This window comes from Eptatretus burgeri, chromosome 3 (genome assembly GCF_056783735.1).
Source record: "Eptatretus burgeri isolate ZD-2024b chromosome 3, Ebu_testis_v1, whole genome shotgun sequence".
Classification (NCBI taxonomy): Eukaryota; Metazoa; Chordata; class Myxini; order Myxiniformes; family Myxinidae; genus Eptatretus; species Eptatretus burgeri.
Genome location: NC_140963.1, coordinates 129591718 through 129617611, shown reverse-complemented (window position 1 = coordinate 129617611; position 25894 = coordinate 129591718). Strand labels below are relative to the sequence as shown.

The 25894-nt window shown below is 46.2% G+C and overlaps 1 protein-coding gene across 1 annotated transcript in view; it reads left to right on the top strand.

The window, feature by feature from the left end:
- The first annotated feature begins 228 nt into the window (after positions 1 to 228).
- LOC147030962 (macrophage mannose receptor 1-like) overlaps positions 229 to 25894 on the top strand; it is a 164131-nt gene continuing 138465 nt past the window's right edge. Inside the window, exon 1 of the mRNA XM_085875566.1 lies at positions 229 to 348. The gene's annotated coding sequence lies outside the window, so the exon portion shown is untranslated. The remainder of the gene's footprint in view (positions 349 to 25894) is intronic.

Genomic DNA, 25894 nt, shown 5'->3' with positions numbered 1-25894 from the left:
GTTCCCGAAATACAACCAAAACGGTAAATAATAGCGCAAAAATTTTAGTGCCACCTTACTCACCATTCTCCTGCGGTGTGCAGTATCAAGTTTCGTTCAAATCGGGCAACGAAAATTTTTTTTTTTAAATCAAGTCCCGATTCAGTCAAGTACTCTTCGGGAGAATTTGATCAATGCAAACAACCGCAGCGGTAGTTCGCTGGAGCTATCTTTATTTTTTTTTTAAATGTTTTTTTTTTTATCAACCGCAGTCACAAGGGGAACCCAACGGGTTCATGGGTCGTCGAGTGTATGTTAAAAGTTAATATCTGTGCCATCCTTTCCTTTTTCAACTACGCATCTGCCAAGGTTGGCCACTTGTGCAATTTTTTTTTTCTTCTGTCGAGCCCTTGTTTCTTCTTCTTTGTTCTTCTTTTGTCGGATTGTCTGTCTATACAAGTAAATCAAAAATGGCTATTACAGCTTATGCTGACGTTTTTTGTGTTGAAAACCATGTTCACCATCTTGCCAATTTCGAGCTTGACTAGTCTGCAAGAGCAAACAAACAAAAGTGTGGCCTTTCAGGTGTTGCCTGAAGCCCTTTCCCTATTGTCTTTCTCCTCATCTTTTTTTTTTTGTTTACATTGTCGAGGCTCTTGTAAAAGCTAATATACAGAATATATACAAAGGGAGCAGACGACAAGAGGGGCAGGACAGGGAAGTACAAAACAGTAAAGAGCAGAGACGTGAGGACATCTGTGAAAGGGAGAGGGATGGGGTTGGGGACACAGGGTAAACAAGATGGATGACACTACAGGGGCTTTCAGGAAGGAAAGCAGGGAATTTCAAGGAGGTGGGCATGGGGTGGATTTACAGGGGTATAAAAGGTCATGGGTTTGGATGGGGGAAGATGTGAGATAGTGGTGAACAGCTGTTTTGAAGACATGGAGAGGAGAGTGAGATTGAAGAGAATGTGGGAGTTTGTTGCAGAGTTGGAAAAAAAAAAGAGGAACGAAAGAGTGAAGGTGAGCAGTAATTATTGACTTTAGTTTCATCAGAATGGGGATGTTGGCGGACCTTGAGCACCCTGTGGAAATATGGGAGGGACAGATCACAGAGAGAGATGGGGGTGGGGGGGGGGGTGGCGAAGCCGGAGAGGAGATTGTCGAAGACAGAAAGACCACCTTCCTGCTTGCGGTGAGAGAGTGAGAGACCCAAAGATTCAGATTAATCGCAGGAGTTACCAATGATCCTGAAAGACTTGGTTTCCACAGCGTGAAGCCCAGAAAGGTGTGAGACAGCAGCACCAGCCCAGAGGGGAGAGCAGTACTCCATCTGGCTGTGGATGAAAGCTTCGTATGTGGTCAGGACCTCAAGTGTGCCAAGGAAGGGCTTTGCACGACGGAGTATGTCCAGTCGGCGACTGCCTTTGGAGGCCAGGTTGGAAAAGTGGCTTTCCCAGGAAAGATCATGACAGATAGTGAGACCCAGAAGCTTGAATGAAAGGATTTCTTCAAGAGGGTTGCTGAGAATGTATATTGGGGGGGGAGGTCATTTCAGGGAGACATTGTGAAAGTGTGAGATTTGTCAGGATTGAGAGACATGTTCCTCATGTTGGAACAGCTTGTGATTTTTCTCCAGATCTGCAGAGAGTGAAGAGGCTGCTGCTTGCTACCCTGAGGGATGACAGATGGTATGGCAAAGGGTGGAGTAATCAGCAAAGAGCTCTTCTCCCAACTCTCCCAGGAGGAATATTATGCGAAAGAGGTGAAACTAAATACCGAAGTATTCATTTGGGCAATTCAAAGTATGTATGTATGTTAAAAAGGAACTGATTTTAAATCATAGTAAACAGGAATTGGCAAGATGGAAAGGAATACTGCGTTTTCTTTGTACCGTCGGTCACGTTTAATGAACAACCTGATGGTTCCAAACTTGTTACATAAAGTCAGTGCACTCCAACCTCCTCAAACTCTGGTCACTCGTGTTCAGAAGGTTGTGATGAATCTTTTCAAGGAAGGCCACAATTGGCTGAAGCCAGTTATGATGTACAGCTATGTAATTCGTACATGCGGGTGGCAAAAACTTGGTGCACATCCCAAGCCGAATAATGTCTTTAAACTTGTGACAATACAACATCTATTATTTAAGGAAATACTGCCCTAGCATCTTCTTACTAATCCCTTGCTTCGGAAAGCAGGTAGAATGTATTAAGACCGGGATCCTTCTGGACTTGAAGCAGGTCGATGTAGCTTGGCTCCCTGACCTCTCATCAGAGACTTCCGATTGCTTGGTGATCCCTACGATTATATCATTTAAAGGTTTCTTAATATGATGCTACGAAGCTTGGATATGAACCTTGCTTCCAAAATCCCTTATTTGTTTGGAAATCTCAACTCGCAGGGTAATTTAGGAAATATTTTATGAATATTGGAGTAATCAGAGTGCAAGTGTTAAAGGAGCCTTCCTTGCACTGATTGTTACCTGACAGCTTATATTTCCTCAAAATTTTTTTTCATTCAATTGGAACAGTGAGCATTGTCATGGGAACAGTAATTCGTACCTATTTATGACTAAATATAGGGTGGCATGCGGTGGATGATGAGGGTGATGTTTCACCTGTCTTTTTCAGAGCTTAAAATGGCTTCTCATAAACAGTCGTGTATTATCCTCAGACAGCTTGTGACAGGTCCTGCTCATTCCAACTTGTGGGGGAAAGGAGCGGTTTATAAGATTTGTTCACATGTCAACCTGATTACAGAGAACCCTGAAGGAATTGATGGAAATAATCTAATGGCTGAGTTGTTTTTTTCACTGCAATTTGTAATTCAGTGTTCAAGTTTCCGACTGTTGGTTGTACTGGATATCCCCAGTTGGAGACTAGCCCATTGGGACAGAGCCACACAGTCATTGCTGCATAAATTTAACTCTTCCTTCTCTGTTGTACACCCTTTTTGTAACATCATGGAAGACCTACGTATGTCAGGTATACTGCTTGTGTATTGGCTGTAAGAGCCTGTAATGTTATTTTTCGTTCCTTAGTTTAAAACTTTGGTCGATTTAATATACACAGTAAACTGTCAAATATTGCGGGTTGTCGCCAATCGCAGGCAACCTATTGTGTTCCGATTTCGTTATCGTGGGATTTCATTTCGACCAATCATGGTTTTTGAGCTTAAGATGAGTCATCATGCGAGTACAATTATCTCCCATTATGAGCTTGGTGGTGTTTCTCGTGCACCATTTTTTTTTTTTTTTAATGAGCCCAAACGTAAAGCGATGGACAAAGTTAGTTGTGCCAAAAGACAGAGAAAGATTATGACATTGGGCGAAAAGATTGAGTTGTTAGATTGGTTGGCTTGAGTGGAGAATGCAGCTTCTGTAGGCCACCATTACAGGGTCAATGATTGTCGGTAGAACCTTCTCCGTTGTGCTCGTCCTCATTCCTAAACCTTCATTTTCCCTCAAACCTCATTTCCAAACCTTCATTATCCCTCAAACCTCATTTCCAAACCTTAATTAGCCCTCAAACCTCATTCACAAACCTTCATTTTCCAACTCCTTTTTTGAACCTTATCCCCAAACCCTCACTTTCTGACACTTGCACTCGAACCTCAATCCCAAACCCTTATTTTCCGACACCCGTTCTCAAACGCCCTTCATTTTCCTGCAAACCTCATTCCCAAACCTTCATGTTCCAACTATGTATTCGAGCCTTATCCCCAAACCCTTATTTTCCAACACCCATTCCCAAACCCTTACTTACCAACACCCGTACTCGAACCTAATTTCCAAACCTTTAATTTCCAACATCCAGACTCGAACCGCCTATTTAAACAAGAAGAAGAAACTTCATGACCTCAGATTCCACCACCAGTACAGCTGTGCAATAACGGAGGATACTAACTTGGTGGTGACCATACCCTCGGATTTACCACTCACGGAAGATGCCAGATTGGTTTTGAAACAAGGATTGTCCTTCATCCCCACTTCTGAAAGAATCAATAGGTTTGAAATCCAGGAAGATTTTGAAAAATTTGTCAAGTAGGTGCGGCTTTTGGCTCATTTCTCGTGCCTTTCATATGAGGATAAGAGGGACTCAACCCTCGACCCTTTTGAAGTATTGAAACCATGCCATTCTTCCTCAAAACCTCCAGAAGGCAAGCACGCTGCTGTTGATCTTTTCATTTCTAAATGTAGAAGTGATTTTAACAATATTGTTGCGGGCCGGGGGTTGGGTGAGAAGACCACCAGGGGAGGGAAAGCTATCTCGGGTTCCCACCAGACTCCCCGGAATTGCAGGTTGTCGCACACGAATAATTCCGTGACGGGGCGGGTCGCTCACCGACCATGAATGCCAATAACTCAACTACATGACCTAGGGTCCTCCGTCTATGGGTTAACCGGGTTACCTAATTAATCATGTGACCTAATTACCGGGGGACACACCCTCGGTACGCCTTGTCCAAAATGGATCACTTTACCGGATCAGATGCAGCCGAGCGACACTGCCAAGGACGTACCGGCTAAAAGGAACGGATCGTTGGGAATAAAGTCCCGGCTAGGTGAGGATACGGACCATGCTGGATCAATGAAAGAAAAGACAAAAACGAGCTGAGAACATTTCTACAAAGGATTTATTAACAGGCAGGTGAGAAAACGTATGTGGCACAGTGAATATAGCTTTTATTGTGGTGTGTAAGCAGAGATACGAAGAAATGTGAAAAGTGCGGAAAAAAATACAAGCAACTTACAAAAGCAGATACAGAGCAGAGTTATCCTGATATATATCTTCCACAATCATAACTTAACCAAGGACACACACACACACACACACACACACACACACACACACACACACACACACACACACACACACACACACACACACACACACACACACACACACACACACACACACACACACACACACACACACACCCTGATGAAGAGGAGTTGATGAAGAGAAAAAGGAGATAGGCGAGCAGTCTCTCAATACCTTTCACGATTGACCGACCGCACCACCAGTGCATTTTGGGGGGATGCTCCGCTTGGCGATATCTCACTGACAGCTAGCGCATCGTCTTTTGCTTCGTGGCACTTTGTGCAACTTGTGTCGGTCCAGAGATTGAGACGCAATAGTCAGGCGTGAAGGGAGGTACGTGGGTGGAGTCAGAAGCCAGTGGGTGCAGAGAGGCGGAGTCAGAAGCCAGTGGGTGGATTGATGCGACGAGGTGGTGAAGAAGGCGGAGTCAGCAGGTGAATTGATAGGTTGTCAATCCCAGGCCAGGCCGAGCAGACAGGAATGAGCAGACTGGAGCGTTGCGCAGGAATGATGACAGGAACTGGCACTCAAACTGGAACTGGAGCTGGAGCTAGAACTGAAATCCACCAGCAGCAGGAACGTAGTGCAGGAAAGATGACCACTAGCCCAGGATGAGCCGACATGAATGAGCAGACAGGAGCGGCAGGCAGGAACGACACTAGCGGCTCCGCGACCCATCCTTTTATACACCCCATGGTTTGGGGCGGGGGCGACAACCTGAAGCGGTGTAGTAACCTGAATCGGGCGCTCTGATTTGCCCTGGCCGCTGAGCGGCCCAGCTGTGGTGGCTGGTAGCGGCTCCACTCCACTTCCGGCAAGATGGTTCCAAGCTGCAGAATCATCTCGCTCCGAACCCCGTGATATGAATCGCCTTGCACCGAACCCCATGATATGAATCGCCTTGCAACGAACCCCGTGCCATGCCCTGCAACCCATGGTTGGCGCTGGTCAATGTGCTTGCTCCATGGTGCGCCACGTGGCCCGAGCGATCCAGCCGCACAGCATGCCTCTTCCTGGTTGCAGCTGCATCGAGGTGGAGGTGCGGGAGGAGGTCTGCCGTCCACGGGAGACATTCGTGGCCGTCGTGAGCGAAGACCAACGGTAAGACATTATTGTAACCCCATGTGCAGACCCGACTAAAGATGTGTGTTATTCGTGCCCCGTTCTGTACGATGATAAAGTATCACGGGCTGCGTGCGAGTCCGCCATTGTACGCGTGGTCAGCACGCGGGTCCGCCCACCATCGAGCATGCCCCATACAGTGCGCACAGCTCCACCATTGTACATGTGGTCAGCGCGCGGGTCCGCCCGTCATCGAGCATCGTGTTCGCGGTTATCAGAGGCGGTGGGGCGCACCGTGCCAACCCCAATCCGCGCCATCAATTGAAAGAAAGAGCATTGATATACAGTGGGGAGAACAAGTATTTGATACACTGCCGATTTTGCAGGTTTTCCCACTTACAAAGCACGCAGAGGTCTAATTTTTATCATAGGTACACTTCAACTGTGAAAGACGGAATCTAAAACAAAAATCCCGAAAATCACATTGTATGATTTTTAAATAATTAATTTGCATTTTATTGCATGAAATAAGTATTTCAAACATCAGAAAAAACAGAACTTAATATTTGGTACAGAAACCTTTGTTTGCAATTACAGAGATCAGACGTTTCCTGTAGTTCTTAACCAGGTTTGCACAGACTGCCGCAGGGATTTTGGCCCACTCCTCCATACAGATCTTCTCCAGATCCTTCAAGTTTCGGGGCTGTCGCTGGGCAACACAGACTTTCAGCTCCCTCCAAAGATTTTCTATTGGGTTCAGGTCTGGAGACTGGCTCGGCCACTCCAGGACCTTGAGATGCTTCTTACGGAGCCACTCCTTAGTTGCCCTGGCTGTGTGTTTCGGGTCGTTGTCATGCTGGAAGACCCAGCCACACCCCATCTTCAATGCTCTTGTTGAGGGAAGGAGGTTGTTGGCCAAGATCTCGCGATACATGGCCCCATCCATCCTCCCCTCAATACGGTGCAGTCGTCCTGTCCCCTTTGCAGAAAAGCATCCCCAAAGAATGATGTTTCCACCTCCATGCTTCACGGTTGGGATGCTGTTCTTGGGGTTGTACTCATCCTTCTTCTTCCTCCAAACACGGCGAGTGGAGTTTAAACCAAAAAGCTCTATTTTGGTCTCATCAGACCACATGACCTTCTCCCATTCCTCCTTTGGATCATCCAGATGGTCCTTGGCAAACTTCAGATGGGCCTGGACGTGCGCTGGCTTGAGCAGAGGGACCTTGCGTGCGCTGCAGGATTTTAATCCATGACTGCGTAGTGTGTTACTTATGGTTTTCTTTGATACTGTGGTCCCAGCTCTCTTCAGGTCATTGACCAGGTCCTGCCGTCTAGTTCTGGGCTGATCTCTCACCTTTCTCATGATCATTGAGGCTCCACGAGGTGAGATCTTGCATGGAGCTCCAGACCGAGGGAGATTGACTGTTATCTTGAACTTCTTCCATTTTCTAATAATTGCGCCAACAGTTGTCTTCTCACCAAGCTGCTTGCCTATTGTCCTGTCGCCCATCCCAGCCTTGTGCAAGTCTCCAATTTTGTCCCTGATGTCCTTAGACAGCTCTCTGGTCTTACCCATTGTGGAGAGGTTGGAGTCTGATTGATTGAGTGTGGACAGGTGTCTTTTATGCAGATAATGAGTTCAAACAGGTGCAGTTAATACAGGTAATGAGTGGAGAATGGGAGGGCTTCTTAAAGACAAAACTAACAGGTCTGTGAGAGCCGGAATTCTTTCTGGTTGGTAGGTGATCAAATACTTATTTCATGCAATAAAATTGCAAATTAATTATTTTAAAATCATACAATGTGATTTTCACGATTTTTGTTTTAGATTCCGTCTTTCACAGTTGAAATGTACCTGTGATAAAAATTACAGACCTCTACGTGCTTTGTAAGTGGAAAAACATGCAAAATTGGCAGTGTATCAAATACTCGTTCTCCCCACTGTAAGTGGATTGAAGAACGCGCCGCATGCATACTGTATGTTGTGAGCATGTGGTGTGTTGGTTATGCCTCTGATCGCCTGAACAGTGGGTGGGGGGGGGGGGGGTCGGCACTGTGGGCACGCACTCCGTGCAGCGCTGGCGTTTATTGTTGGCTTCTGCTGCTGTCCTTTGTCTTCTGTGAGGACGCATTCTTACGTGAAGGGGCGACTGTGGTTTTAACCGATGGGTGTCCAAACGGAGTGCCCGCCGGCCTCGCGAGGACCCCTTGCTTGGATTTACCTCAGGAATAGCAAAAAAGGAAGAATAGGAATGAGGCTCAGAGATTTAATCACACCTAACTATGAGATTTACACAACGCACTGTCCCATTCGACCCACCAGACAAGAAGGAAGGGACTATCTGAACATACATTAATGAAATAACTGACTGGGGACCACTGTATGTTGGCTGGTGTTGGTGTTGGAGGGATGCGGTTTCCAGAACCGCAACAATATATTTAAATCTGATCTCCATGTGAGACATAACATCTCTAAATGGGAACGTGACATTTCCGTTTCCGTTTCCAGGATGGAGGAAATAGTCATTTCCTTTTTTTTCCATGGACATCTCTTCTTTGTGCACCAATATTCCCACAAATGAGGGATTTGAGGCTCTGCAGTATGTTTTGTAGGATAATCCTTGTGACACCAGACCTGGTGCCACTACCCTCTTAAGATTGGCTGAATTCGTTCTCAACCTATCTTCCTTTAAGGTTGGAATCATTTTTATAAACAACAAAAAAGAGTAGCCATGGTAACCAAAATGGAACCCTCTTATACATGTCTTTTCGTCAGTCATATCGAATAAAACATGAGATCAATAGCTATAATGGTCCCAAGCCAATCCTCATGAAGTGGAAGATTTTTATAATTATTTGAATAATTATCATCTGTCTCTTCAATACACTTTTGTCATTTCAGATGCCTGTGTGAAATTTTTTTTTTTTTTGACATCAGAGTCTCTTTTAAAGCTGAAGGATTCAGCACAGATGTTTACTACAAGCCGACGGACTCTCATTCCGATTTAATGTACAAGTCAAGTCAGCTCATCCTTCATCATGCAAGAATTCTAGACCATATTCCCAATTTCTGCACTTGCAAAGTATTTGTAGTAATCATGACACTTTTCACATGTACATTGTACACCCATGGTGGTCAGAACACAGAGGATCTCGTTTTTGCTCTCCTCTCAGCACGACGAAATAGCAGCGCGATTTTCGTGTTCGTGCTGTGTGAATTTGCCTGCGTGCTGGAGCAAGACGCTAGTTATTACTGTTCGGCTGATTCGCGAAGTTGTATGTTTATGAGAGAAGAAGAGCACGCCTCGTGGCCTTATCTCAGGGCCTCAGAAATCGTCCCATCGTATGGTCAAGAAGAAAGGCACAGCCCCCATTTGCGGCGAGCGAACCTGATGGAAGAGGGGAGCGGGGTCGGCAGGTTCGTTCGTGTGATGAAGCTGCACGGTGGTTGGTGAGCCTTGGCGTTGAATACTGCCACATGAATACCTCACGCACATTTCCCACCCAGAGAGCGGCTTGGCGCCATTTTCGGGTCCGGTTTCCCATGCAGAATGACGCGGTTCGACCTCAAAGATCCTCAAAGATCATCTCTGGACACCCAGCTAAGTGCCAGCGTAAAGGAAGGGATTTTTCTTTATTTTACCTTTCCCCTTGTCTGTTTTTGTAATCGCGTGTGGAGACGTCTCAACTTTAGGCTTTAATTTACCTCACGTTTTATTACATCATGCTTTGATTTATCTCCATTATAAATATTTGATTCATGTTCATTAAACCCATCTCTATTAAGATTCCTTTGTGTCTGTCTATTCATTGTGGGTTCGAGTAAACACCCATCCGTCTGCTATGCATCCTTGCTGCCCTCCATCCTGCGTGCTATAATTTCCAAGGATTACGTGTTCACCTCCAAGGTAGAACCATTCGGTTATTCGTCCAGGTCGGTGTTAACTGCCCCGTCGATGACAATTGGGACGGGGTAATTAACGTAATCGCCATGGACACAACAATAATTAACGGCCTTATTAAATTGTATCCTTTATCAGGCGCATCCTCGGCCACCTCGGTCTTTGGGGTCTTCAGGTGTATCCAAGGTAACTTCGCTGGGGTCTGAAGCCGCATTGTTTTTTGGCCTGCTCAACCATGCCTTCACTTGGAACAGGTGGCAATCTATTTCTTAATGCTATATATATATATATATATATATATATATATATATATATATATATATATATATATATATATATGTATATATATATATATATATATATATATATATATATATATATATATATATATTTATTTCACTTTTGTCACTCATATTATCAAATGCCTGTTCATCATAGCTACGGATCGCTGTTTCCATCACTTTTGTCAGTCCGATAGTTTTCAAATTAGAAGCTTGGAGCAATTTCATGCATTGTATGATACGATTTTCCACGATCTACTCTCACGGATTAATGATAGTATTAGTACATCATCGAAATATTATTTCAGCTTTGAGGATCAGATATCATCCAAACTAAATAAGTGTTGAAATCTGGAGTGAAATCTGATAATTTAAAGAAATAACGAGTCCAACAAATAAGCTGATAAACCTATTTACTTTAAGCAAGCAAGGCTATGTTCCCTCCTTCTCCATCGATACACAAGAAAATGTGAAATTTCCAAAGCATGAAACTTATCAGTTTCTACTGTTTGAAGGATTATATTGATTGAACAAAACATTTTGGAATGTGACAATTAACCAGCTTCATTGAGTGAAATGATTTATTATGCATTCACTGAGAGACCTCGTGCCCTGTGCAGTGCCAGATTAAGGTCTTCGTAGGCCAAGGCCCTTGAGATTTTGTAGGCCAAATTCAAGAGTGACCAAAACGACGATTTTGAACATGAAATTTAATCGGAACAGACTGCGGTAAATGGCGATTTGTCCGACTTTCAAACATACAAGTGCCTGTAAAATCAAATTTGGCTTTGAAATTGAGAAACGAGCGATACAGAAAACAAATTCGGAGGAATGTATGTATATTCAATTTCCACCCTGCTGAAACACCTTCTTTCATGCCTTTTGGTTGGCAAACGACGCGATCACTTCGGAGATATCGACCGTATACGAAAAATCTGCGTTCCTATCCTTGGCAGGGAGGATTCTGGATGAAATTATCTACGAGTTCTGCGGAAAGAGTCCATTCAGCAGGATCAGGATTGAAACTACGAGCCGCAGCACTGGCTGCAGTTGTTTCAATGCTTCTCTCGTTGCTTGATGCGATGGTATTGGTATCATTAGCTTTCGAAATGTGATGCAGTGCGAGATTACTTGATCCCTTGACATTGACATCAGAAGACTCTGCATGTGCACATTCTGTTTGCTCTTCTCGACTCTGGTGAGGTGAAATTTTTTTTTTTAATGATTGATCCAGACAGTCTTTTTGTTTGTTTCATGCCTCTTTTTTTGTCGCGTTTGCAAGTACCACTTTCGTGGTGTCGAATATATCCGTCGGCCATAGTCAATAATAAAAAAAACGACAAATAAGAGCAAAACGAAGAACTGCAAGCGTCAGGATGCTCGATAACTCACAGGAAAGTAAGAGGGTGCCGGTATGTTCATACTCAGTGCGAAGGTTACCCATCAGCCAGTCGATAGCGGCGACGCCTGTGATTGGCTGAATTGTAACGTGATCATATGGTTCCCACGTTCGCTGTCGACGATCACTGTGTCTGGCAGCGTGCCAGCCGCCTTCGCTCACGGTGTGTACAGCCTTCCTGCACATGTCGAGTCACATAATTAAGACTGAAAAAAACGTCGTCGGAAATTTTCGTAGGCCAAGGCCCCAGCCTCACGGGCCTAGTGGTTAATCCGGCACTGGCCCTGTCCCCCAGAGGGACTGCATATCCATAGCGTCTGCCAGATCTGCGTTTCTATTTTTGGAGATTTCAAGAGGTGCTCCATAGGGACTCGCAGCAAATCTGGTGAAAAACGGACGTTTTAAAATGAAGTTATAACGTTTGTGCGGATCGTGAACGATGTACCATGTGATGCGTACACAGATGAGCAGGCAACATGGCAGATTATCTGCAATGTTTATTTCACAGGCGATTGGACTTTGCCATGTCTCCAGGGTTGTTGTGAATTAAGCAGCCACTCTTTTGTGGATAAAGTGATTATTTGAATGAATTCATTTTATTTCATTAACTGCTGCATGTGTGGTGAAGACGAGCTTTAAAGTTAAAGGGATCCTATGTGGATACCTATGTGGTATCCTGGCCAGCCGTTCCTTATCAGCCATTTAATTGGAGTGCTTTCAGCCACTTGCCGATCGCCCATTGTCGATAACCTGACCGTGCTATGTCATTGTGAGCAAATTGTTCCCTCGCTGCGGATGCTTTTGCCACGCCACGTCATTCAGAGCGAGTGGTTCGTGCTCTGTCACCCTGGGTGAGTTGTGAAATAACACCTGATTTCCAAGCCATAGCGAGCCAAATATATTTTCACCCATCACACGCAGCTGTTTATAAAGATTAATGTTTGTGAACATATCCCTGAAACGTCGATATAAATGCATCGCTGTCTTTTGGTGAAAAACTCAATGATTTTGGGTTGTATACAGTAAGTATTGCAGTCAGTAATCACACTGACTTGTGTGTGTGTGTATGTGTATGTGTATGTGTATGTGTATGTGTATGTGTATGTGTATGTGTATGTGTATGTGTATGTGTATGTGTATGTGTATGTGTATGTGTATGTGTATGTGTATGTGTATGTGTATGTGTATGTGTATGTGTATGTGTATATGTATATGTATATGTATATATATATATATATATATATATATATATATATATATATATATATATATATATATATATATATATATATATATATATATATATATATATACGTTATTCATAAAGCATAACATATTCTCTTTGCTAGCTCACTTTCCCCAAGCCCTCTTTCTCTCTTTGTCCCATCCTTGCTCTACTTCATCCCAAGACAGTGCAGCACTCTCCTCCCACACCTCTTTCTCTCTCTTTGTCTCTGGACAGCACTTGTCTCCGGATGTATCCGGGCCATGTTTGTCTCCATACGCATCCGGGCCGTGTTCGTCGCTGTACGGGTCTGGGCCATGTTCATCTCTGTACGTGTCCAGGCCATGTTCGTCCTCATACACGTCCAGTTTGTGTTAGTCTCTGTATGCATCGGGGCTGTGTTAGTCTCCGTACGTGTCCGGGCGGCTTCTACCTCCGGACGCGTCCGGGCCGCGTCTGCCTCTGGACACGAGTTTGTCCCCGGACAGCTTGGCTCCAGATGCGTCCGGGCACTGCCTGCCTCTGTCAGCATCCTGGCGGTATCTGCTTGCGGTCGCGTCCTGGCGGTATCTGCTTGCGGACGCGTCTGGGCGGTGTCTGCTTGCGGACGCGTCTGGGCGGTGTCTGCTTCCGGACGTATCTGGGCAGTATTTATGTCCGGGTGGGAGTTTGTCTTCGGATGTGTCCAGACAGCGTGGCTGTGGATGTAAAAACACCACACACACGCACGCGCATACGCATATGCACGAACACATACAAATACACATATATCAACACACAAACATGTATTATGTACTGGTTAGTACTTTCAAAAGCTATTTCTTTTGAAGTTATCACCTTAACTTATAAACCAGCGACTGATTTCCCAACTGCCCGGATCAGCAGCTGGGCACCATTTATCATCGAGGTTTCGATCCTTTCAGCCAAGAACCTCTCCAAACGGTGGATCCACAACCCAGGTCATAGGTCCACATCAATAGATTACTCAACAACAATGGACCGACAACCCAAAGTTGTGTCCAGACAGTCATTAAACACAGCAACGCAATATCCTGATACAAACTTATTTAATTATTACTTTTATTTAAAGTACAGTATTACTACATATGAATAACTTTTAATCATACATCACCGTATATGTTAATATATTAAGCGATAAGCACTTCACCTTGTATACATGTCCATGACACAGCACCTCCACATAACCATACACTCAAACTGTCATTCAAATATTCAAACTGTCATTAACAACCCATTTTAACACACAGCACTAAATATCTCAGGAACCACTAAGAAATTATATTCATGCTTATTTACAATGTATTTTATAAATAATATTTATTATATTTATCTAAATACCTCCATTATTAAATACCATCTGTACATGTTTAATCAATAGTATTAAATAAAGAATTTACCTCACTAAAATAATTAATTCATTATTATATAAAATGCAATGCAATAGGAACTTGTTTACACGAAAATCAACCAAACTTAAATAAAAAGTGACGATTGAGTCGAAAGACATTCTCACAAGACCTGATCATCAACCAAATATCCTCTGTTTGACATGATGGAAAAAAACCTTCTTAGCATGTTCCACAAAATCATCCTTCACTGAACAAATTCTTGCAAATCTCAGAAGCCGAGATGAAAAGACATTGTAACCCATTTTAATTGGTACATTGCACATGAAAAGGTGTCCAAGACTACAGAGAAACTGAAATCATCAACTTAATGATAAAAATTTGGACTAAAGCCATTCTGTCCAACTCGAACCAACCCAGACAGATATGCAGCAACTGTACAATCATTACCACTCCTGTTAACAATCAGGCTATTTGGGTAAATCTTGTGAAGGTGTCTATCAAAAAAAATTATAGTTCACCACACAAATATCATCCATATCACGACATGTAGGAGATAATATTTAAGCTAATTCTAATTTTTTTTCTTCTCCTTCATCAGTTTCTGTATGAATGAAGATTCACAGAAAATAAGAAATGTGTCTGCTCGTCGGGGGCTGCAATTCCCACCACTGGGAATATCCTTAACCTGTTGAAACATTATCCCACAAAAAGCCACAAAAGTGTTAAAGAAAATAAAATTAATACTATCCTTATGCGCTGGAGCTATTACGTATTTTACATTTTGTGAACAAAGTTAGAGATAGAATCTACAATTGAACACCTATTGCAGCTGCAAGGTTGAGTTGCTGGTTCCTTACATTTACCTCCCTCATTTCACAATTACTAAATTATATTCAAATCCCCAGAAACTACGTATCCACAAGGACCATGTGAAAAAAGGGAAGATGAACATGCACTGTCAGTTTCCAAAATGTCCTTTACTATATCTATACGAAGAGTTTAAAGAAATTTACCATAATTGAATAAGGATTGTCATATTGTCTTCGTGAAAGTGAAATAAACCTTCAATGGGGTTCGCTCCCTTGCTTTATCTGGTAATAAACTCTCTACACTCATATCACTAAAAATAGAATGACGCAGAAGCCTATCTACCTGCTTGCTGGAAAAAAAAATCACAAACTAAGAACTCGTGGATCCCATCAACTTTGGAAGTAGACTTCTTCACCAGAACCCTGCAACAAAAAGCTTTGATCAAAAACGAGCACATGTCGTATGTACCTGCTCAACTCTGGAGAATATTAGCGAAGACTTGTTTTGAACATGACCTCAAAAGAACATAAAAATCATGAAAAACCTTTCCTTTATAAAAAAAAAACCTTTAAATTTATCAATTATCACTGAAATTTCCATTTTTGGAGCTGTACGACACTGACTACTACACCCATGACGCAGGCACGTCGCCAGGGCTCGGTATTAAGGGGGGCATATAAACTGGATGGGGGGGGCACAATTATAATATTTAATATTTTTGATAACCCGGTATGCTATTGTATTCATGCAGCATTGACGCATCTCTACTGAGGTTGCCGTCGCATACTAACCAAATTGATCTCAGCTGGATTTAATATGTTCCGATGTTTTTAGCCTAAAATTATTTGAATGCAGGAGAGCCGCAACAAACTGGCACATTCACAATGCAGATATTCAATGATTAGACAATTGGCACCAATTCAGGTGCACTTATACAAGGTGTTGTCAAGAATTGGCATTAGAAAATTAATATACCAGAGATGCAATGACTAAACGGGGGAGGTTGGCACCAGAATCAGTGCACTTTGAAATAAGATAGTCGGCTATGACCTGCGATCATCACGTGAAACTATCAACAGCAAATACGACCAGCCTGAAGATACCACAAGGTCCGCATTTAAAGCAGTCAATTGCACAGAGGTCAGGTTATGCACAAAGCACTAGATATGAGATATGCAAAGCACCAAACACAACATTTAACTTAAACATCAGAAGTACAAAGCAGCCGACCACGGCGGGTGCTGACTACAACCACAACCGCAACCTTTTTCCTTTTCTTAGCCATTTTCGTATATCCATGTCTTTTTCGACTGCTGCCAGCTCGCACTCTCCGTGACTCGCCCCTCGTGACTAATGTCACGACTCGTGAGATTTGACGGTTGTCAGTTTTATTTGTTAAATGATACATGCACTAAAAACAGGTTTTATCTGCATAATTTCAAATGTAAGCACGATTGCAAACACACGTATTTTTAAAATATTTATTATAAAATTACTTTTGTAAGATGGAGGGTTGTGAAGGTCACCCGGTGCACTTCATCTTTAATTATGTAAATTTATGTCTTTTCCTTATTCATATTATGACTATATCTCTTATAATACCAAGCTTGCACACTAAAAACTCGGCTCGCCGTCATACAATCCCTATGAAACTGCTGTGGCACTAAGTGGACATGCCAACAATGTTTGGAAAGTCTTGGCGTTCCATAGTACCACTTGCATTTTGCACAATGCGTATTTTTGTCATTCCCCGTGTATGGTCTGTCGTCTGCTACCAGCTATGTTGTACTGCTATCCCGTGCATGTGCACGGGTATCGCTAGTTACATTTATACCTAACTTACAACCAATCAGGTAACCTGCTTAATAGGGCCTCCATATCGAAGACGCTGATTGGCTATTCCTTAAAACGAAATGATCCACGATATATATATATATATATATATATATATATATATATATATATATATATATATATATATATATATATATATATATATATATATATATATATAACCACCCACAGCATCGACATTCAAGACGAGGTCTTGCGGCTGTCTGTCTGTCTTGGCTGCTGGCGCTGGTGCTTGCGTTATTATCTTTTATCTTGTGGTCTTGGACTGTATTGTCTTGCCAATTGCTTTTGGAGATGAGCTGGGAAGCGCACACTTATCTCTTGACTGTTATTCAAAGAAGGATATTATTAAAGAACAGTTTATCCAAAAAGGCCTTATTATTCACCACGTTGAACATCTGGAATAAGGGTTTTAGTTCACACAGGTGAACTCTTAAACAGCAAGGAGTTCACAGTGGGTGTTTGTCCTTATACACAAGTTGTTCACAGGGTGCAACAGGGCATAAATGGGTGGCGTACAAGTGGGGGAGCACCAGATGCGCCATGGGGGGGCATTGCACCCAAATGCCCCCCCCCCTAGCACCAGGCCTGCCATGACCTCTGGTGAAACGTTTTGTTTGGTGAAAGCCACTTAAGGGTTTGGGGTATATACAGTATGTCCTTTTGTCGGTCATCACACCGACTCCAACCTGGCGATTCCCGAAAAATTGCCGATATCAGCCGTGTGTGTGTCGGTCGTTGATTGGTATCCACAAGAGCGGGTGTCAGAATGTGGAATGGAGTCCTCCCAGGGTGGGCTCAAAGCATCCACCTTCATTTCAGTAAGGGGTCACGATTCATGGACCAAGCTGTGAAGTTTTCTGCCGAGGGCTTTCATCAGGATCGTCGCTGAGCCCCAGGCACCTTCCAACTGTAGTTCGTTTGTGGTAATATTCCCAGGGATTGTTTGCAACTCACCTGTAAAGTAGTTCTGGGGAGCTTATGAGATGACTCGTCATCCGTCCGTCCACAAATACTTGCAACTTCTTCTCAGAAACTACACATACTATTTCAATGATATTTGACCACAACCTTCATCACCCATGATGGCATTAAAAAAAAAACAGAACAAGGGTCTGAAGGGGTCTGCAGTTGTAGTTTATAATCTTCTCAAACAAAACACACAAGTGCGATGAAACTTCATGACAACCTTCATCACCCATGACGTACCAAAGTTTGTTCATGACACGAGAAAAACCTGGCTCAAAGGGGATTTAAGGGAGGTTGCCCCCCAAAATATTTTTGCTTTCTTCTCCAAAACTACACAGACAATTCCGATGAAACTTCACCACCATCTTCACCACCTGTGACGTACTGAAGTTTGTTCACGACATAAAAAAAAAAGACGGGGTCGAGGAGGGTCGATGGGGCGAGGTGGGTTGCCCCCCAAAATATGCATTTCCATTCTTCTCAGAAACTACACACGCAATTCCAATGAAACTTGACCACAACCTTTATCACCCGTGATGATATGTAGTTATATATATATATATATATATATATATATATATATATATATATATATATATATATATATATATATATATATTTTTTTTTTTAGATACATGTGAGGTCCGTCGAAAAAGTAACGGGACTGACTTCACAGAAATTTTATTCCAAAAAATATGTTGAAATCACAGCTTGTCCCCTTCAAAAGTTTCCCTCCACTCTCACACACTTGTCCATCCTCTTCTTCCACGCTTCGATGGAATCCTCCGGAGCTCCGTCGTCATGGTCCTTTTGATGGCCTCCACATCAGGAAATCTGGTCCCCTTGAGCTTGGGGAATAGGAAAAAAAATCACAAGGGGCCAAGTCTGGTGAATACGGGGGTTGCTCCAGAGTTGGCACGTTCCTCTCCGCTAGAAACTGTCAGATGCTCAGGGCACTGAGCAGGGGCATTGTCATGGTGGAGCACCCAGGCGTTGTTCTCCCACAGATCCCTCCTCTTGTCCCGGACTGATCTCATGAGGTGCTGGAGGATCTCCTTGTACACATTGATTCACTGTTTGACCCTGTGGTAGAAACTCGAAGTGGCCCTTGATGTAAAAAAACGCGATGAACATCAACTTGACCTTCGACTTCGACATCCTTGCTTTCTTTGGTCTTGGTGATGCTGGACTTTTCCACTGACGACTCTGCCATTTGGTCTCGGGATCGTATTCGAATATCCACGATTCATCGCCAGTAATGACTCTTCCAAGCAGGTCTGGACCGTCCTCAAGACGCTCTATAATGTCTTGACAGACAGTGACTCTTTCCTGTTTCTGGTCCTCTGACAAGAGCTTGGGGACCATCTTTGCGCACACCTTGCACATTTCGACATTTTCAGTGATGATGCTCCAGGCAGTGTCCCTGTTGATGGAAAGTTCCTCGGCAATCATCCGCACCGTGAGTCGACGATCTGCGCGCACCATCTGCTTCTCACGCTCGATGTTGCCCACCATTCTGCTCGTTGAAGATCTTCCAGACCATGGATTGTCTTCAACCTCCTCCCATCCCTCTTTGAACCTTTTGTGCCATTCAAATGCACTTGCACATGACATCGTTTCTTCCCCGTAGACTTGCTGCAGCATTGCGAAGGATTCGGAAGGTGTTTTGCCGAGCTTGGCAAGAAACTTCAGATTGACTCTCTGCTCACGACTCATAGCGCGACTACTCAGACGAGACAACGTGTAAAGCACGACCTGTAAAAAATCACACAATGAGCACAGTCGACCATCACCAATCATATATATTGCTGGACTGTTGCGAAAGACTGTGACACAACCCGTTCATTCAAGCTGTGTCTGTGGAGCACACAGCAGGCTCAGTCCCGTTACTTTTTAGACGGACCTCATATATATATATATATATATATATATATATATATATATATATATATATATATATATATAATATATATATATATATATATATATATATATATATTGTTGTGGATTCGCGAACGGCCACGTAACTCGAATCGCGGCACGTCGCCCACCGGACGGACAATCCCGTCGTGACCCTCTCGGACTAACGCCGGGAACTAGTCACGGGTGGACCTTTCGGCCTCACCACGATCGTGCCAATCGGCCCCCCGCGTGGGATAGGGTTGCTCGCCAAAGTCGACCTACCTAAGTACCCACACGGAGGGTAGACCGGGCGATCGCACCTCGCCGCAGGTCGACTTCGGACACGGGCCACTTTAAGCGACCCGTTCCATACTATCGGGATAACCGAGCGGTGTTATCGTCGGCCTCGACGGTTCGATTAATTATCGGGCGTTTTAGCCCACGACCAACCCTTTACGTGAAGTAAGATGGAGATTCAATGAAGGAAAAGACGAAGCGAAACGGGAAAACAGTTCAACATAAAGCACATTTATTTCTCGATGAACGGAAAGCACACATATACAATTACACCAAAAGCAAATGTAAAAGAAGAAGAAACATAATAATATACAAAAAGCAAATGCAACAATGCAGATCTAACCGACTACCGAGCACACGGCAACACTTATACATACAGTTTTACTTCACAGACGGCGCCGACAACACATACACTCAAAGCAAAAGAAAAGGACCACCCTCAAGGATGAGGGGGGTAGGCGGGCCTGGGGCCGAGACCGCGTCGGGCCTACCCGTCTGATGATGAGCCGCAAGATGGCGGTGGCGCCCCGACTCCGTGGGCCTCGCGGACAGTGTCTGGTAGGGGGTGGGAACGGGGCCCCCTTCTCGCACTATCTCAGCGCGGGGGGAAACAGGAGGGGGTTGTTGATGCTCGGGGGAAGGAGGATATCTCCCTGTCTCGGGTCCCGCGATGAGCGTCTCCACCACGACCTTGGTCGCGCCGCCGGCCTCTCCCTCCGCAGCTCCCCGACTCCGACACGAGCACCCCCTCGACCGCCTTCGCCGCCGCCACCTCTCCACAGCTCCGTCCAACCACCTTCTCCGACTCCTCTCTTGACTCGTCCCAACTCTTCACTGACTCCGAACTCTTAACTGCCTCCGAACTCTTAACTGCCTCCGAACTCTTCACTAACTTGACTGACGAACGCAGCCCCTTATATGCCCCGTGGCCTCGCTCCTTCACCGTCGACCCTTTACCTCCGACCCTTCACCTCTAACTGGCTCCCCATTGGACCGAGGAAAAGTGGGCGTGAATGCTTTTTGATCCATGAATTTGCATATAGCGATATTACTCCAACGCACCTGGAGGCGGGGCCAAATCGCCCCACGCTCGCCGATAGGACGGAACAGAAGTGGGCGTGAGTCGTTTTTGATCCGTTTTCTTCGGAAAGGCTGTGCCTCTGCACCCGCTGCTCGGTGCGCGCCCTGCACGAGTCCAGTATCGGTGCCCACAAGCGGCGTGGGAATGACGGTGATGCGATGGTTGCGAGGGCGAGTTGTGACGGTAAAGGTCGTGGCTGTTGTTGTGAAGCGGCGTTGCGGTTGGTGGTTGTTGTGTGATGGCTGTTGAGACGTGGTTGGTGGTGGTAGTAATGGTAGTAATGGCGGCTGGTCCAAAATAAAGATAGTAAAAGAAAAACGGCTATCTAAAAGGGTCGCAGCCCGCATGAATGACATTTATTCCCTCTAAACAACGGGTTTGGGCCTAACTACACATATACTTACAGAGATATCTCACCTAAGGGACCTGAATGGTGGTTTGCGAATTTCGTCAACCACAACACTACCCCCTCCCCTTTTTACAGACTCGTCCCGAGTCGTCAAATTTTCGTGTGCCATCATGTGTAGTTTTCCCCTAGTACATTTTACCTACGGATCCCTGAGTGCGACATTCATGGTATTCGTGTCCCCAAAATAAATAACCTGAGGGCTGAGTAACTACCTAAACAAACTCACTCACACGGACGACTTAAATAAAATTGCCGGTGCTAAGACAGACATGCCGGGGGCGCACTCATATGTACAGTACATCTTAACCTTAACTTACAAATTTTACACTAAACCATGGCCCAGGATCACTGAACTCTGCAAAAAGAAAGCAGTTAGCAGGGAGCCAGGCTGCCCACATGCAGTCTCTGGCTCAAACAATGCAGGTGACAGGGAACGTGGCCGGCTGCTCACACGCAGTCCAAGGCCTTCCCTTTTGAACTGAACGCAGTGAAAAACAACGGTGCATGGGCTGCACAAACAGTCTCCGTGCCAGCTCAAGTGGCACACGCAATGAGCACAACAAATGGATGGATGAATGGATGCACGCAAACACGGTGCACGGGCCGCCACTGCAGGCCCGTGTTGTAGCTGCCAACAGGGCAGTTCTCGCAGCTTGCAAACTGTTGCTTTCTGATCCTGGCGCACATGGCAATGAACAGGGGGGGGCAAAGCAAAAATTGAACGGGGCTGGTGAACAGGGGCAGTGGGCATGGCATGGCAAAGGCAGCAGGCAAACACAGCCCGCAGAAGAAGGCCGCTGCAGGCAAACACAGCCAGCAGACGAACTGGCCGGCACAGGCCTTGCAAAAAAACAGCTGCAGACGATCCGGCCGGCACAGGCCTTGCAGCACAGCAGCTGCAGACAATCCAGCCGGCACAGGCCTTGCAGCAAAACAACAGCTGCCGATGAAGTTGGCCGGCCTCTGCCTTGCAGCAACGTAGCCAGCAGATGAAGCTGGTCAGCCTTTGCCGTTCAGTGGAGGTTGGTGGAGGGAGTGCGGTGGTGCTGGCCACTCGGAAGGCGGGCCCGGACCTACCTACCTGTCTCCCTCCCACCTATCGCCTTTGCCTGTCACTGTACATACCCACTCCCTTAATTTGTCAAACCCCAATTTAGCCCCAACTTATTTTGTTATTATTATTATTATTATTATTTTTTTACTTCCCCACTATAAATCGTCCCCTAACCCCCTGTACTGTCCTTGTTCGGCTAACCTATTCTGTCACCTAGCCTACTCCCAACCCCTACGTTCCCTTCCCGGAGGGGAACAAGGGAGAGCTGGCGTCCTGTGCCGAGGCCCAACGAAGCCTCAGGATGGCCTCCCCAGAGTTCAGCGATCTATAACCAAAGTGGGTCCAGCGGCCCACAACGAGAGCGAGGGGATGGATGGTGCGGAGGGGTACACTTCCTAATCTACCCTATCCATTTAACTGTTAAACTACCCCGGGGCTTTCAACAAGCGCCTCTCGCTTAAACTATTGGTTCTAACAACCCAGATTCCCGTCGCCTGTGTTGGTGTCCTCACAATTTCGGGCCTCGCCCCCCCCCCCCAATTTTCTCTCCGTGCCCTCACACGGTCTCATGGCTGGGACACGTGGCTCCCTTTGGCAGGCACGACCCTCTGCCGAATCTCCAGCTATGGCACCCCCGGGCACTACACTGCCTCCGAGCCTACCAGCTCCCTAAACACAGGGGAGTGCCCCCCATGGCACCTCCCCTGAAACGCACACATGGCAGGCTGGCTTCCCAGGCCCCTTTCCGAGGGTCACCCGTGCCCACAACACTGCCCACGCGGCTAATGGCGCCCCGGGCCCCCGCACCAAGCAGGCGCACCCGTGCCCACTACGCTATCCCGGCCCCCATGGGCCCTTGGCCTACTACGGCCGACTAGCCTGGTGCCCGGGGTACCCACTCAGCGATACTCACCTTTCGCCACCACGCTCCCAGCCCGTCAACAGGGCTCCTGCACCCCTCCAAATGGGTTTCGAGCCTACATTCACACCAACAACAAAACGACCTCCATTTTTCAATTTAACTAACCCCCTAACTCACTCTACACTGACCCCGGGGTCCCTTGGGCGGGAGTCACTCCTCCCCCCAATCACTCATCGCACCATGCATTCCCCATTCGCTCCACTCACACAGACCCGCTGGCCTCACTCACTCACCAAGCACATGCTTCCACTTCACTCACCAACTCTTCAACACAATCACCGCTGAACTGTGCCATCCTTCTATCTGCATCCCCTAACTAACTCGTGCTCCCACGTCGTCCCTTACACTATAGCACGTTCCTTTTAACACTACGTAGCTAAGCTACGTCCCTGCTACACATCCAAAGTCTGTCTCTGTCTCCAAAATAATCCCATTAATCAATTTCCCAACCTAAATCTCGCTACAATCCCTCTAACTAATCCATTCCACGGACTCCATGAGGACTTACCCCTGCCCCATGAAGTCGGTCTAGCTAAGCTAACCCTTCCCCCTAACTAGTTTCCATCCTGTGCCCTGGTAAGGGGGTCTTCCACCCCTTGCCAGGGAATCCTGTGCACCCGAAAGTGAGGCTTGCTTTTTTTTTTTTCTTTACATGCGCAGCACCAGCGCGGCAACTCACAGCTCGCGCACTTTGCACCTGCCCGTGACGTCATGCAGCGGCATGTGTACCTCGTCCCTCCTTGGACGGTACCATCCGGCAGGGATACTCCTCCTGCCGGATTCCAACCCCACGTGCAGCCATGGCGTCACCGTGCGCATAAAAAAAACACAAGCCCCACGTCTCGAGGGGTTCCCCACGTGAACACATGTGCTTTGCCCGTTGGAGCTTAACACACACAATCGCATGGAGAACCCGTCCGGTCCAAATCCATAATCCTGCCTAAACTTTGTCCGTCCGCGGGATTGGCAAATCCACCGCTGGCGTTTCCGGACCGGGGCTTCACTCTCGCAAGCGAGCACGTGGGGGCCTCGTGCGTTGCACAGCACGGACCTCGTGCTCACTGCTGGGTGAACCCGGCACGGTCCCCGAAACAACTACAGCCGCTACTCGGCTTTCTTTCCTCACATGTCGCCGTCGTCGCCATTCGACACACGCACTCCCGCGTGTTACGACGCTAACACACCTCACCATTAAACTCACACCGGGAGACGCGGCTGCATGTTCACACATGCCCACCGACATCTCCCTTACATACGGCTCTCTCACACACACGGTCTCCCTTGCACTCGGCCGTTCACTCACGCATGCCATCTCCCTCGCACACGTGGCTTCACTCACTCGCGGCCTTTCACTCACTCGTGCCATTTCCCTCACACAAACCATACCACTCACACACGCGGGGGCACTCATCCGCGGTGCCTCACTCATACACCGTGCCTCACTCACACACGCGGGGGAACTCATCTGCGGTTCCTCACTCATACACCGTGCCTCACTCACACACGCGGGGGCACTCATCCGCGGTGCCTCACTCATACACCGTGCCTCACTCACACACGCGGGGGCACTCATCCGCGGTGCCTCATCCACACACGGCGTGCTGGGAAGCACGCCCTTCTGCACACTTACCACCACACCACTCACACACGGGGTCGCTTCCACACACGGGGACGCACTCACACCTTGCACCACACACACAGGGACAACCACACTGGGGATTCGTGTCCCCACAAGGGTCTCCGGGGCCTCTATACCCCCCAAGCTCTCCGTGCACCTGTCCACAGCACCCGTCCCCTCAACCTCGCAAAGCACGACCGAACCCACCTGGTCGTGACTCGCCTCAAGGGGGCATACTCCCTCCCCTCGTTCCTGGAGGAGGCCATCCAGCTGCTCGCACTGGGCCTCCACCCAGTCAGCCAGCTCCCCCTCATGGTCCTCCACTACCTCTGTGTGTGTGTGTGTGCGTCACTAACCTTGTCCAATTCACCCTCTATCTCCCGTGTCTCTATACATTTTATTCTTTCTGTCGTCTCCTCTTGTCTATTGGTCTCTGCTTCTTTCTGGCGTCTTTCCCTTATCTTTATGTCGGTCAACCTTGCTTTCTCCTTAAGTCGCTCCCGTCCTTCCCTGTTTTTCACTCCTAGCTCTTTCACGATCTCTGCGTACCTCATCCTTGCTTTCCGTCTTAATTGTTCTTTTCTCTCCCTCGCAATTCCTTTCACCTCGTCTCTTATCTCCCGTGTCTCTATACATTTTCTCTCCTTGTTCCTTATTTCTGTCTCTTCCTGGTTCCTTTTTCCTTCCCATCTGAGTCGTTTTTTCTCTCTGAGCCCCATTAGCTGTTCGTTCTCCCTCCGGAGCTCCTCAATCTCCGTTGACTCCAGTCTCGCTCTCCGTTTTAGTTGTTCAATTTCACACTCATATAGTTGTTGTTTTCTCTCCCACTGTTCCTCCTGCTCTTTGTTTTCCAATCTCATTGTTTCTTTCAATTGGCTCATTTCCTTCCTGTGTTTCATTCGCTGTTCTCTCACTACTCTTCCTCGTTTCCT